The sequence below is a fragment of the Salmo trutta genome, chromosome 8 (assembly GCF_901001165.1).
Source record: "Salmo trutta chromosome 8, fSalTru1.1, whole genome shotgun sequence".
Taxonomy (NCBI): domain Eukaryota; kingdom Metazoa; phylum Chordata; class Actinopteri; order Salmoniformes; family Salmonidae; genus Salmo; species Salmo trutta.
This window is the reverse complement of record NC_042964.1, coordinates 32,911,417-32,926,616: the sequence shown is the minus strand read 5'-3', so window position 1 is coordinate 32,926,616 and position 15,200 is coordinate 32,911,417. Positions and strand designations below refer to the sequence as shown.

At 43.3% G+C, this 15,200-nt stretch overlaps 1 protein-coding gene across 1 annotated transcript in view; it reads left to right on the top strand.

Moving 5' to 3' along the window:
- The first annotated feature begins 455 nt into the window (after nucleotides 1–455).
- The window catches only part of LOC115198711 (transcription factor EC), a 36,099-nt gene continuing 21,354 nt past the window's right edge, over nucleotides 456–15,200 (top strand). The window contains exon 1 of the mRNA XM_029760891.1: nucleotides 456–536. The gene's annotated coding sequence lies outside the window, so the exon portion shown is untranslated. The remainder of the gene's footprint in view (nucleotides 537–15,200) is intronic.

Sequence of the window (15,200 nt, the reverse complement as noted above, 5' to 3'; positions counted from 1 at the left end):
TGAATTCAGTATGCCGCGGTAATTTCGATGGTTTATACAGAACATGATGCTCTTTATTACTACAGTGACACTCTCATGATCTCCTAAAAGATTTAGTAGCTTTGGGAAGAGACAAGGACATTACCCAGCAAACATGACCCCATGGCCCCATATGGATATTTGGTGAGCAAGGTGGGCAGGGGCAAACATTACAGAGTGGCTTAATGACTGTATAGGCCCTTGTCTGTCCTGTTTCTCTTCGACCCAGACAAGACCATTCGTGGAGAGCCATGTTCGATTCCCCGACTGATCCGCCTGTGGTGCAGCTGGTGAGGGGTCAACTAAGGGGACAGCCTGAGGGGGTGAAGCAGGAATACTTGGGCCCACCAGGACCACCTCCCCACCCCCATACCTGGCCCCAGCAGCACCGGCCCTACCTCTACCCTCCTCATCCTGCCTGTCCAACCCGGCCTGCCCGCCCTCCATGCCCATACCTGGGGGCGTACTACACAGAGCAGCAGCCTCCAGCCTGGTATCAACCACACAACACATGGAAGGTATGGACAACCTTCTTGTTCAATTTCTCACATGGGGGGGATGTACAACTCTTTACTTACAGTTGAAGTCAGAAGTTAACATGCACTTAGGTTGGAGTCATTAAAACTCGTTTTTCAACCACTCCACAAATTTCTTGTTAAGAAACTATAGTTTTGGCAAGTCGGTTAGGACATCTACTTTGTGCATGACACAAGTCATTTTTCCAACAATTGTTTACAGACAGATTGTTTCACTAATAATTCATTGTATCACAATTCCAGTGGGTCAGAAGTTTACATACACTAAGTTGACTGTGCCTTTAAAGAGCTTGGAAAATTCCAGAAAATTATGTCATGGCTTTAGAAGCTCTGATAGGCTAATTGACATAATTTGAGTCAATTGGAGGTACCTGTTGATGTATTTCAAGGCCTACCTTCAAACTCAGTGCCTCTTTGCTTGACATCCTGGGAAAATCAAAAGAAATCAGCCAAGACCTCAGAAAAAAAATTGTAGACCTCCACAAGTCTGGTTCATCCTTGGGAGCAATTTCCAAACGCCTGAAGTTACCACGTTCATCTGTACAAACAATAGTACGTAAGTATAAACACCATGAGACCATGCAGCCGTCATACTGCTCAAGAAGGAGGCGCGTTCTGTCTCCTAGAGATGAACGTACTTTGGTGCGAAAAGTGCAAATCAATCCCAGTACAACATAAGCTGAAAGGCCGCTCAGCAAGGAAGAAGCCACTGCTCCAAAACCACCATAAAAAAAGACAGACTACAGTTTGCAACTGCATATGGGAACAAAGATCATACTTTTTGAAGAAATGTCCCCTGGTCTGATGAAACAAAAATAGAACTGTTTGGCCATAATGACCATCGTTATGTTTGGAGGAAAAAGGGGCAGGCTTGCAAGCCGAAGAACACCATCCCAATCGTGAAGCACGGGGGTGGCAGCATCATGTTGTGGGGGTGCTTTGCTGCAGGAGGGACTGGTGCACTTCACAAAATAGATGGCAACATGAGAAGGGAAAAGTATGTGGATATATTGAAGCAACATCTCAAGACATCAGTCAGGAAGTTAAAGCTTGGTCGCAAATGGGTCTTCCAAATGGACAATGATTCCAAGCAAACTTCCAAAGTTGTGGCAAAATGGCTTAAGGACAACAAAGTCAAGGTATTGGAGTGGCCATCACAAAGCCCTGATCTCAATCCTATAGAAAATTTGTGGGCAGAACTGAAAAAGCATGTGTGAGCTACAAACCTGACTCAGTTACACCAGCTCTGTCAGGAGGAATGGGCCAAAATTCACCCAACTTATTGTAGGAAGCTTGTGGAAGGCTACCCGACACGCTTGACCCAAGTTAAACAATTTAAAGGCAATGCTAACAAATACTAATTGAGTGTATGGAAACTTCTGACCCACTGGGAATGTGATGAATGAAATAAAAGCTGAAATAAATCATTCTCTCTACTATTATTCTGACATTTCACATTATTAAAATAAAGTGGTGATCCTAACTGACCTAAGACGGGGAATTTTTACTGGGATTAAATGTCAGGAATTGTGAAAAACTGAGTTTCAATGTATTTGGCTAAGGTGTATGTAAACCTCCGACTTCAACTGTATGTGCAGCCTATGTGTTTGATTGACACATCTACTGAACATTGTAAAGCAGTGGTCACCAACCTTTTCTGAGTCAAGATCACTTTCTGAGTCAAGATCACTTTCTGAGCCAAGATCACTTTCTGAGTCAAAATGCATGCCGGGATCTACTACTCCATTTTTTTTTTAACATGACTTAAAAAACGTAAGCCTATGCAACATTAACCAATTAAGAACTGTACTGTAGCAATGAAGTTCGTGCAGTAAGCTATAGGTCCAATACCTTATCACTGTATACTGGCTTTGTTTTAATTGCCCTGCCAATGCATTGTTGTTCGGGACATTTTTTGAAATTATATTTCAAAATTTGACATTGGCTATATGATCACACCGGTAATAGATCAATCAGTTGTTGTATTACTTGTGAGGCACAGCTGAGTGCGCATACATTTAAATAATTAGCTTGTCATTTGTACTTTACTGGGCTGAAGGTCCCTGCATCTGATGGTCAGTCTCAGTGGAGGGAGAGAGCAGCAGACTGACATGCTGACCACACCACTTGCGTCGCGTGCCCTGCAAAATACATTTGCACATATATGTTATTCAATCATTGCACCCCCACTGCTCGCAAGCGTCTGTGTAGCCAGGCGCTAAAATAGAACTTGGTTCTATTTGTGACGCTTCACACATTGCAAGTCCCTCCTCTCCCATCTCCTCATTGGTTTTTAGGAGCATATACCCATGTGGGTGATTGAAAGATGAACTGAGGTCCACACTCCAGTCCAGTTGGTAGTGGTAATGCACCTTAAAGTTGGTTGCCAACCACCATATAAAGTCCAAAGAAGCCTGAAGTTTGCGAGATTACTAGAAACGAACTCGGTTTAACGTTACCCTTTCATCTGTGGATTAATTGTTGGAGTAGAGGACCTTGTGCATTTCAGGTAAAGTAACAATCCAATGTTTATATCCCAGGACAAATTAGTTAGCAACAGCAAGCTAGCTAGCTAAATTGCCATAAATGTTTAATGCTTTTCGACCTGTCCCCAAATTAATATAGTTGGTTCAGAGTTGGTTTTGATATTTCAACCTGTGTGTCCTGATCGCGTCTGGTGTGCATGGACAAAATCAACATGCGAGCGAGAGGTCTGGTCAGCATGTGAGTGTCCGCCTCTCAACGTTCCTCCGCTCTCCCTTTCCTCTGCTGACACTGACCAAAAAGGGACACCGTCTTCCGGCTGATGACGAAATTTGAGTTGCACCGCATTAATCCTGCCTCATGCACAAATACCTGTTGTTACTCCAATGAACAGAGAAAGTGATATTCTTCACTATTAAAAAAGACCCAAGCCACTAATAATAACAACGCAAGCCTATCGATACACTTTGCTACTCATTCATTACAGTGCTGGTTGTTGTCTGAGTGGAAGTAGGAAGAACATGCATTTTATGGCATATAAAAGTATCAACTTTGCTGTAGCTTTTTTTTATGCCTGTTACGTCACTGCCGACACGGTAATCTGAGCCATCCGATTGGCCAGCAGTAGGCCTAGTGCACTTGATTTGCTCTCCTGGCCTGCAGTGAAGTCAGAGGTTGTACCTTCAGACACATGAAATGGTTCAAAATTGGAACATTTCTCATACCCGGCGCGCAGGGCAGCTGAATTGGGTACACCTACCGCCAACAACGGGAGACAAAAAAAAAAAACATTGATGATTTATCGTTGGGTTTTTATACAGAATGTTTGACGATGGAATAGGAATGCCTCGGAGATCGACCAGTTCCGGTCGACTGTTGTAAAGTATGGCTGTATCAGTGAAGGCACACAAATCCTTTTCATTCATAAATCAACAAGGTGAATGATGCTCATCGTTCATGATCCTGTCACATTCTGGAGCTCAATATGGCTAGGTAGGCAACTAGAGCAACCGAGGTGAGGCCCCTAGCTCTGTTCAAGGAATGTGTTGTTACTGTCCCTGGCCCGGTGGTGGTGGTGGAATCTGTATTTTGATTGGATTAGACACCCCATATCAAACAAAACTTTGAGAGGAAAGCAATGGATGAGTGTGTTGTGTGAGACTTGGCTGAGTGTGTGTGTGTCTGTCCGTGCGTTCTGGCTGTCTCTGCTCTGCCATCAATACTTCATCTCATGATGTGTTTAAAAAGGCATGCCGATGTCCGCACATTTGAGCCAGGAACCACCCAAAAAGTCTCTTTGTGTTTCAAGGGTCCATTTCTCAGGAATTCTGTTCCACAGGATTTGGCCAGTATTTTCCCTGAGAATAAGTCCTCCTCACAAAGTGCTGATGGACCACTGAGCCAAGACATGTCACTGGAATTATAGCTTTCAGGGTTAACATGTGTGTGTGTGTGTGCGTTTATTTTGGTTGTACTAACACTAAATCCGGTTTCTTTTGAGTTTTTTTCCTCTCTCTCCTCCCCTGGCTTCTAGCTATGCAACTGAGAGTTTATATTTCCCAGTTTGGGGATGTTGGGGCTATTGTCTATGAAGTCGAATAACTCCCAGCTCAGTTACAGTTGGCCAAGACAGGTTACCCAAAGCAAGAAACGAATCAGACTTTCACCCGGTGTTGGGGAGAAGTCAGGGAAACTTCAAAGCAGCAATTCTGTTTTCTCTGGTCTGCAGGAGGCCTTTCATGTGTTAAAGTGTGTCTGGTTCAGGGGAGCTAGGGCCTTACCTGCATCTCGATGTGTGTGCCACTGAGTGTGTGTGTGTGAGAGAGAACGAGAAAGAGCGATAAAGAGTGTGTGTGTATACACCTGTGTATTTATTTGTGTGTACCAAGAACCAAGAAGGTCGATCCTATCAGAAGTAGGGTCTCCCCTAAGGTTGCTGGGGGCATGGGGGATGGATGGGAATCCAGCAGTGTGTATGTACAAGCAGCCCCTGCTGTGAGCCTGATTATGCCTGATGTTGACTGTCTCAGGGCAGGTGGAGGTGGAGGGGTTGGCGGGGGGCCCAAAGCTGACAGGCATATGGACCCCACTGAGGGGCTGGGTGTAGGAAAGGGGGGAGGTGTAATTAGGGGGGATAGCTAGGCTCCTTACATGCTAAGCCACAGAGATGCAGGCAGTGATTGGGCCAGACCACCCATCTGGGCTGGTGCGGTGCCTGGGGGTGTCGTGCTGTGGCCCACTAGGCCTGCAGTCAGTATGAGGGCGTCTATCTATGTATCTACAGACTCCAGTCCAGACCCCATCTCTGCTGGGATGAATCCAAAGGAAGAGCCAGAGGTAGGGTATTAAAGTCCCACAACCAGGGCAGCTGGGGTTCAACAGAAGAGCTTTTATAGTGTAGGCCTACACACACTCTGAGCCTGCCTGGGAGACCTGAGGGCCAGTTGCAATTACTATACAGTACTGTAGCATCTTTGAACTATACCTAGGCTACTCAGCTTTTTTAGGTTTCTTGTCTCTGGCCAGAATACTGTGTCAGGGAAACAGTCCATCTACCATATGGAGAAACACTGTTGAGTAGATGTGGATTCCCCTGGCACATGATTCTGATCCAATCCCTCTAAGTGGATAAAGGGAAAACCCAAAAATACATAATGTACTTTGTTGTATATGGAAGCTGGTGTTCGGAAGATATATATATATAAAAACACTTTTTTGGTTACTACAGGATTCCATATGTGTTATTTCATAGTTTTGATGTCTTCACTATTATTCAACAATGTAGAAAATAGTAAAATAAAGAAAAACCCTGGAATGAGTAGGTGATGTCCAAACTTTTGACTGGTACTGTATATCTCATACTGTACTTTCCTCCCCAGATTGATAAAAGAAGGAAATACACTTTTTCCATTCGCATGTAAAACATCCATTCCAGTATTAATACTCCCTATACATTAAAGCAAAGGCCTTGTTTGACATTTGGAGATTTCCGGATGTGATTCGTAACAGCATTTAAACGTTGTGTATTACGCCCCCTCGGGAAATAGTCACCTTTTTACTGAAGAATGTGTCTGTTTTTTAGGATTGTGTTTTGATCTTTGTATATTGTCGTGTATAATTACGTGTAGTTTAATGTGTTTATTGTATTGTGACGTGTATTGTGGTGCTATACGAGACCTTGGTCTCGGCATTGACTCCCTGTCAAAATAAAGGTTAACAATAATAATAACAACACGTTATCCCGGGGCAGTCCCATATGTCCAGCCTTTTCTTTCTACCAAAAAACGTATTTTGGCGAATCACTTTTTGATGTTTTGTAACAGATGTCTCTTTCCATGTATCAAATGGGTGCACAGTGCACTGTTTGGATGCTGGAATTATTTTGGAGTGGACGAACATACACAGGTAGCCTACTAAGTGACACACGCGCACGCACGCACGCAGGCACACACACACACACACACACACACAGAGAGAGAGTCCCAGTCCTGAGCCCCACCCTCACCTCTTCCTCCTAATAAAGTCATTGTATTATCCCTCCCTCTCTTCCTCCCTCCCACAGATGGGTTCTTGGCAGCCTCACCGGCCTAGGCTGGGGCTGGGGACAGGGACGGCCTTCAGTGTGTTCTGCCAACTCTCAGATCCCTGCCCCATCATCCACATACACACAGGGCCTACTGCACACTGGAACACTGGCATCCCTGGCCCCCATTAACAAGTGGCCCCCACATACTAGACGTTATGAGATTAATGCAGTGCATGTAGCAGGTGTCTGCCAAAATTCCATTCCTATTTAAACCTCCCGGCCCATACCAGCGGTTAATCCTATTACGGCTAATTGAGTGAAGTCGTCAGTCTTTTTCAGTTAAACCAAGTTCAGCCACTAATAGGATTCAAAAGAAAAGGTACAATGGTACAATGCATGAAATAGAATAAGCAACCAGTTAGTCCAGTAGTGTGTGGCTGGAGCAGTGAGCGGTGAGCAGTGGCTAGTAAGGCCAGAGGAGATCTGCCCCCCTGCTGATTTGGGATCTGTTTTATAATGAGAGAGGGGTGAGGCCGGGGTCTCTGGAGGCTAGAGGTGCTGAGAGGGAGATCAGGACTCAGTGGTGGGAGGGTGTGGTGGTGGGTTTGAAGGGGTTATGGTACTAGTGAGGGGTTTGAGGTGGGGGCCGTTGGTGGATGGTGACGTTCCTGTCTGATTATTGGATTGATCCTGTGCTCATCAAAGGGACCACACAAGGGACAAATGCTCTATTATTTGTGTCATGTTCATGTACACATGGACAATATGAACCTGGAGCCCATTTCATGCTGATCATACTTTAGAGAAATAGGACTTGCTTGAGCAAAGCCCTTAACGTTTCATAATTTCCCTACGTTCTAAACGGCAAAGCAGACACATTTTTCCTAATCGTTCATGACAGAAGCAGAGTTGATCTCGATTTGTTAACACCACCAGGTCAAATGCATCAGTGGCCTCATGAAAGACCCTAGCGTGATCTTATCTTCTCCTCCCTAGTCACCTCTGACCTGCTCCTATCTAAAGAGGATGAGAAGCGAGAGAAGAAACAACTCCCTCACACAGACCCACTGTGTCCTGTCATCATTTGGTGTAATTTTGCCCCCTCCCCCTCGTCCCTTCAGCCCCATCTCCCCTCTCCGGCCACCAAGTTAACTAGGCCAAACCAGGACACACCTATTACCAGTGGCGTCAGGACAGACACTGCCGCAGGAACTAACCTTTGGAGAGGGGACAGGGACCAGTCTGAGACTGGTCTTAGCCAGGGGTTCTGGGCTACACAGACTCCCTTTGAAGAGGACAGCCATGGAGACCAGGCTAGCAGTGCTACACAGTAGTTCCATGGGGTGAGATTAGAGACACGTCTGTCTGTTCATGACAGACAACTATTAGTCTCCCTAGGCAGACGGGCTGTTGCCAGGGTGGCAGGTTGCCTGGCCAGTAACAGAAAGGTTGCTGATTCCTGGTAAGTTGGAAAAATCTGCCGTACTGCCCTTGGGCAAGGCAGTTAACCCCCACGATAACTGCTTCCCGGGCGCCGATGACGTGGATGCCGATTAAGGCAGCCCCGTACACCTCTCTGATTCAGAGGGGTTGGGATAAATACAGAAGACACATTTCGGTCTAATGCGTTCAGTTGCGCAACTGACTAGGTATCCCCTTTCCCTAGGTCTGGGATTTCCGTCACTAGACAACTAAGGGAGCATTTAGAGGACTAGCTGACATAGAAAGAACACATCTTCTTAAAGTCCAATGAAGTCGAAAATAAATACAAATCTTAATCTGGTTTTGGAGATGCAAAAAAACTTGAAAATAAAAACCTAAAATACAATTAATGATGAAGTATGAGATATGCAATATCTTATATAAGCATATTTAAATTATACGCAACTAACTTCAATTTTAAAATCCCTCAATAAAAAGGCAAACTGGTTTAACGACATCCTGAAATAATATAACAGGTTTAAAAGAATGTGACCTTTCACTAAGCACGGAAGACTGGCCCAACATAGAACCATAAAATTCACAACTCTCCTTTTCTACAGTCTACTTAGAACAATCCCTTAAATCCCCTAAGTGTTTAAAGAGCTTACAGGCAAAAAAACAACAGCAATTACCGAGCTAATTCAAATCCTCACACTAATTCCATTGGTGGGTGCTGCACTGTGGACTCCTGTATATTTTATACATATAAATAAAAGTACATGATCTAGCTATAGAATCGCCCATGAAAACTTTACTTCCCTCACCCATCATCTCCAGATAAGGACATGACATCTCCGTATTCACGCTTTCAGATGGAGGGAGAGATAAAGTGGCCCCAACAGACAATAAAATACTGAGTTGCCGTCTTTTCCGACCTAATCACATTGACACGGGTGGCTTAACAGATGACGGCCCCTCTCCTCCGCCATGGCCTTCACGACTAGGATAATATGTCCTTTGTTTCTTCTATTTACATGGAATCCTCTGTGATGTTGAGGGTGTATGACTTGACCTGCAGCAGTAAGAGGGGAGCCCATAGCATTGGATCCCAATATTATCAGTTACAGTACAATGTCAAATCAGTGCTTCTGTTGGAGGTGGTCTCTCTAGCAAAAGAGATGTTATCTCAATGAGACTATCCTGTATAAATAAGGGTTTAATTCAATTAAAATGAAAGGGAGTAAGAAGAATGTCTCTCAGTGTTTGCAGTCCAATAGGGATAGGCCTATTCCATTCTAGCTTGGTTCCAGTCTGATTTATATCTGGCAACAGAGGAGTTAGAGGAGTCCATTCTTTTCTGAAGTGCACAACCCACGTATTGTGGGGTTTAGTATCTTACTTGGTAGGATAGACAGACAGACAACAATGTGATTGACTATACTTTATCTATACTATCTATCTATACCATAAATCAAGTGTGGCCTTTCCAACAGGCTGTTAACTGGCTCAAACTGTGACAGAGCTCAGGGCGGTTAACCCTTCATTCAGCTGTGGGAAATGAAAAGGAAAGAGCAAGCAAAGTCCACTGTGGAGAGCCATGTAGTTTTAGCTGGGTTTGACTTGTGGGAATCAAGGTTAGGGACAGAGAGTGTCTTGAATGGCTGGTTGAAGCAGGAGTTGTGGGTTTGAATTTGTTACGTAACAAACTACATCACTTTGGATAAAAGTCTTTAAATGCTAAAATGGTCATGAATGATTACACACAGAGAGTTTATCCCTCCTGTCAGAGACATTTAAAGTTCAAATGGTATGTCTGCCCCCTGGTCTGTCCTCTGAATTAGAGAGGGTTTAAACCAGGGGTGGGAAAACTACGGCAAGCGGGCCACACTAGATAGAAAGTACGTAGAAATGATAAATATACTATATACTGCCCTTTTTCTGGTCTGCAAATTGCTTTGGACAACAACAACAAAAATCAGGCCCGTGCTAAAACTTTTGCACACCCCTGGTCTAAATTGTCAATTCCCCCGTTAACATCACCAACCACAATGACCCCCAGATAAGTGAGGGGGGAGAGGGGTATTGTTGTTGTGGAACCTACGAACCCTAAAGATTAAGAACGAGAACCCAAATGAAACAAAGGGGGGGCCAGGAGAAAAAGGAAAAGATTTTAAAAAAAATTAAGAATTGGATTAATTGGCATAATGCAAGGTGGCTAGGCACAGGGAGGGAGAGTGTCAGTGTTAGTAGGCAGAATCCCCACCATCCTCAAAGTAAGATGGTCTGCACAATTAGCCATGTGACCCTTGACCCCAGTCAGAATAATTAATGAATAACAGAGGGGATAAAGACAAAAGACGTGGAGCGGTTTGGGTGAGGAGCACGGGCGGCGTAATACATCAAAGCGGGCCGGTAATTGGCCCGGTGGCTTTCGTTCTTTGCCCTATTTCTTTCAATTCATTGACTCAAAATAATGGGTTCAGGTTCATTATCAACAGGTCGTAAGCTCTGGGAGTGCAAAACTTTCAACAGTGGTAGTGGTTAAGCTGTGCTGAGCTGGGCTGTGCCATGTTGATGGGTGAGTGCTAAGCTAGCTATCCCCCCCCCCCCCCCGAGACCTGACGACATTATTAGCCAACAACGCCCAGGGAAAAGCAAGGAGTTGTACAGATACAGAACCGAAGAGTCAGAGTGGCCACCATATTTTAAGAACAGTTTAAAACGGAACAAACACTGCTACTACCAAGCGATTGCCATTATGCTGGAATATAATTGGTGTGGACAGGTAAGTCAAACGGAAATGCTGTTTCTAGCTGTGTTTTGTTTTCGTCACTCATTCCAAAGTTAGATTAGAAATAATGTAGAATAAATAACAATAATTATCAAATGGTACTAATAATATAATATGGCATCACTCTTTGAGAACTACGGGCATTTTACCAATTCACAAATAACATTTTCAATAGAGTACATGAATAGACCACGTGTATGCAAAGCTGTAACAATTGAATTCACTTTCAGATTAAGCAACTGTATTGTACACAAGGCCAGGAAAGGATCATCAAAGTTTAAGGAACTCTGATGATAAGATACATATCCCTTGGCCAAGGCCCAACCACTTGGTCTATAGATAATCATCTCTGGCATGCTCTTATCATGACCGCTCATTTTCTCCTGCAGTGTAGTTATCCTGTAGGGTGAGACGCATCGTTGAGTTAGGATAACAGGCTACGAGATCGACAGCATGTGCACGGGAAAGTCTGGTGACGTCAGCATTGTTATGGCTACATGATTACTGTAATATTATGATTAAACTAGTAGTCTAACGACCATGTAATACACACATGGTCATAGAACAAGTAGAAGAGGGAGAGAGTTGTGGCATTTCGAGAACTGTATTTTCTTTAAAGGGGAAAGCTATAGTAAAGGCTACAACCTGAGTATTTAGAAGGTTTTCTGAGCTTTCGTCTTTACACCGAGGTCACCTTTTACAGAAAACAACAAAAACAACAAAGAAAATATTTTGAGAGACATATCATGCAAAGAGAATCATAGATTGGTGTGGCAGATAGCCTATTGGTTAAGAGCGTTGGGCCAGTAACCGAAAGGTCGCTGGTTCCAATCCCCGAGCCGACTAGGTGAAAAATCTGTCGACGTGCCCTTGAGCAAGGCACTTAACCCTAATTGCTCCTGTAAGTCGCTCTGGATAAGAGCGTCTGCTAAATGACTCAAATTTAAAAATGTAAAGTAGGCCTGTTATCAACTCAAACTGAGGACAACATCAGGTTCACATACTCTGTGTTGCCTGATGACAGACAGAGGTGTGTATCTTGCAGTACCACCAGTGAGGGTTAGTCACAATACACAACCTATACTGGTGTTACTATTCTGGTGCTAACCGTGGCGCTGAAAGAGCGTGTGTACGGTAGTACATTCCACACAGGGAAAACACTGAGCCCCATTCACCTATCCCTACTATCAGGTGTCTCTGACTGTGTTTGCAGATGGCATTCCGTGTCAAAGGACACAATTCAGAAGGAACCGAAACATCAGATTACGTGTAATTAGCCCAACGCACGCTACATACCGCGGCGGAGAGAAGAGTGTAGGAGAGTTTAACTCAATTGCCTTAACCCGAGTTTTCAAGCAGAAGACACGTGATAGGTTGTTGTAAAAAAATAAAAATTACCTCGGCACTTGTTATTGTTTGAATCTAATCTCTTACAACTCACGTTTCTTTCTTTTTTGGAATCTGTGCTTTATTTGCTGTTAAAAGGTTTCCATAGTACCATTGCCTGGGTGTGCCATGTCAAGCAATTAATATCCTAATAAGTCTAAAGTCAGTCTTTTGGTCTGGAGGGCACCCCGCTGTGATGAAAAGACTGGTGCCATGTCATATTAGCCTCACACAGGTGCTCGCTCTCTTTCTCTCTCTTTCCGTCTCTCTCCGCTGCACATCAGATCATAGTAACGCTCAGCCCGAAAGAAAGGGGAGAGAGATGGAGGGAGAGAGGTGGGGGGGGAGAGAGGTGATGGGGAGAAGTGAGAGGAAAAGGGGGAGTGAAGAGGTGGTGAGAAACATCTCAGGAATGTTCTGTGCTCTGGTAGTGCTAGAGTTAACGCTGGGATTATTAGCCGTCCCTTGTAACATTAAAAAGACCAGGCTGAAACAACTGTTGGACCTCCTTAAGGATTGCTATGTTACACCTTTAAAGGGTTTAGAGGCTTACTGCTGAGCTGACCCACTCTGACATCACATGGAACACCATTTGAACTGTCAGGGCAGTTAGTACTCAGGGTTCAGTGGGCTTGAGCGAAGTCAAAAACATCTCAGCTGTTATCCTATTGTGAGATTAAGATTAAAGAGAACCTCCGATAATTTATTGTTTTTGCAGATTGGAATCCCTGTGATTGTTCTTGTTATCGTGCAATAGCTATGGTATAGATCAGGGATGGGCAACGTTGATGGGGGTGGGGGCCACCAAAAAAATCGGAACTCTGCATACCCCCATCCATGGAGGAAAAAATAAGAAGTTTTAGAGTTAAATACTTGCAATTCTACACATTTTGCCATGGGGCAGAGAGAAGATTTTGCAGTTTTGCAGCAATTGGGTGGAGAGAAATGTTTGCTAATTCGACCAAATTTAGATCGCTGGACGCTAGACTAATTTACCAATCTAAACTAATTTAGCTGACGTGGGCTAAATGAGCGACTGTTAGTGAAACAGAAAAACTGTCGATGCACAACCACATTTAGAAATTGCACCCTGTGTATTCTACTATTCTAACTCTCAACCGTAAATTGAGACCCCCAACAGTTTTTACATTCGTTTTTACGAAACTGATCCGCGGGACACCAGTATATTGTGCTGGTATAGATTGTGCTAGCCTACACCTGCTACTGTATGCATACAAATCAAAGTAGATCAGTTGGTCATGAGAGGGTTTTAGAAGCGAGGAGAACTTAAAAAGAAAAGTGGCTTCTCCTCTACACGCAGACAGGCTAAGAATACAGCTGATTCGCCGAGATGAGAAACGGAACTTATCTGATGTCTAACAAATCATTGTATATTTCCTCCGTGACTATCTTGGCGCTCGATCCTGGATCAGGTCCTAAAGAGATAGGACTGGGACAGGGGACGGAGACCCACGACAGGACAGGGGGAGACAAGGCCCCTCTTTGACAGGCCGGCCAAGGGAGGCTGGCACAGTGGTGTACTTTGTACTCTTCGCTCTGGGGGCCTCGTCTTCTTCAATATCAAATTAAACTCAGGCTGAGATGATTAATCAATTAAGAAAAAAGGGGGGCCATTGATCCAATTTAAAGCAGACTGGCCTGGACAATTAATGTATTAATCTATAAAGAAATGATTGAATATTACAATCTATTTGATTAAGTTATAACAGTACCGTTATGATCTATAGTAGAGTACTTTGGGGATAGTTTATGGTTCATTACATCCCCCTGTCTGTTGTCAGTGGAAAGAATGCATGCCAAGTTGTAAGTATTTATAGAACTTTAATAGATAGTAGAGTACAATTAAAGCCAGTAAAACAAACAAAATACAGAGGTCAATTACAGTGCCTTCAGAAAGTATTCATACTTCTTGACTTATTCCACATTTTGTTGTGTTCCAGCCTGAATTCAAACTGGATTAAAAATATTTATTATCTCACCCATCTACACACAATACCTCATAATGATAAAGTAAAAACATGTTTTAGACATATCTCATTTACATACGTATTCACATGCCTGAGTCAATACTTTGTAGGATTTTGCCTGTGCTTAGATCCATTCCATATATTTTTTATCCTGAAAAACTCCACAGTCTTTAACGAATACAAGCATACCCATAATATAATGCAGCCACCACTATGCTTGAAAATATGTAGAGTGGTATTCAGTAATGTGTTCTGTTGGATTTGCCCCAAACATAAGACTTTGTATTTAGGTTAAAAGGTTAATTGGTTTGCCACATTTTTGCAGTATTACTTTAGTGCCTTGTTGCAAACAGGATGCATGTTTTGGAATATTTATATTCTGCACTCTGTCAATTAAGTTAATATTGTAGAGTAACTACAATGTTGTTGATCCATCCTCAGTTCTCTCCCACCACAGCCATTAAACTCTGTAACTGTTTTAAAGTCACCATTGGCCTCATGGTGAAATCCCTGAGCTGTTTCCTTCCTCTCCGGCAACTGAGTTAGGAAGGACGCCTGTATCTTTGTATTGACTGGGTGTATTGATACACCATCCAAAGTGTAATTAATAACTTCACCATGTTCAAAGGAATGTTCAATGTCTGCTTTTTTTTTTGCCCATCTACCAATAGGTGCCCTTCTTTGTGAGGCATTGTAAAACCTCCCTGGTCTTTGTGGTTGAATCTGTGTTTGACATTCACTGCTCTTCTGAGGGACCTTACAGATAATTCTATGTGTGGGGTACAGAGATGAGGTAGTCATTCAAAAATCATGTTAAACACTATTATTGCAACTTATTCTGTGACTTTTGAAGCAAATTTTAGGCTTATTTATTTAGGCCTAAATATTTATTTATTTAGGCTTTCCATACCAACTCAATCGACTCAAGACATTTCAAATTTTAATATTTTATTAATTGGTAAAAATGTGTAAAAACCTAATTCCAATTTGACATTATAGGGTATTGTGTGAAGGCCAGTGACAAAAAAATCGACATTTATTCAATTCAG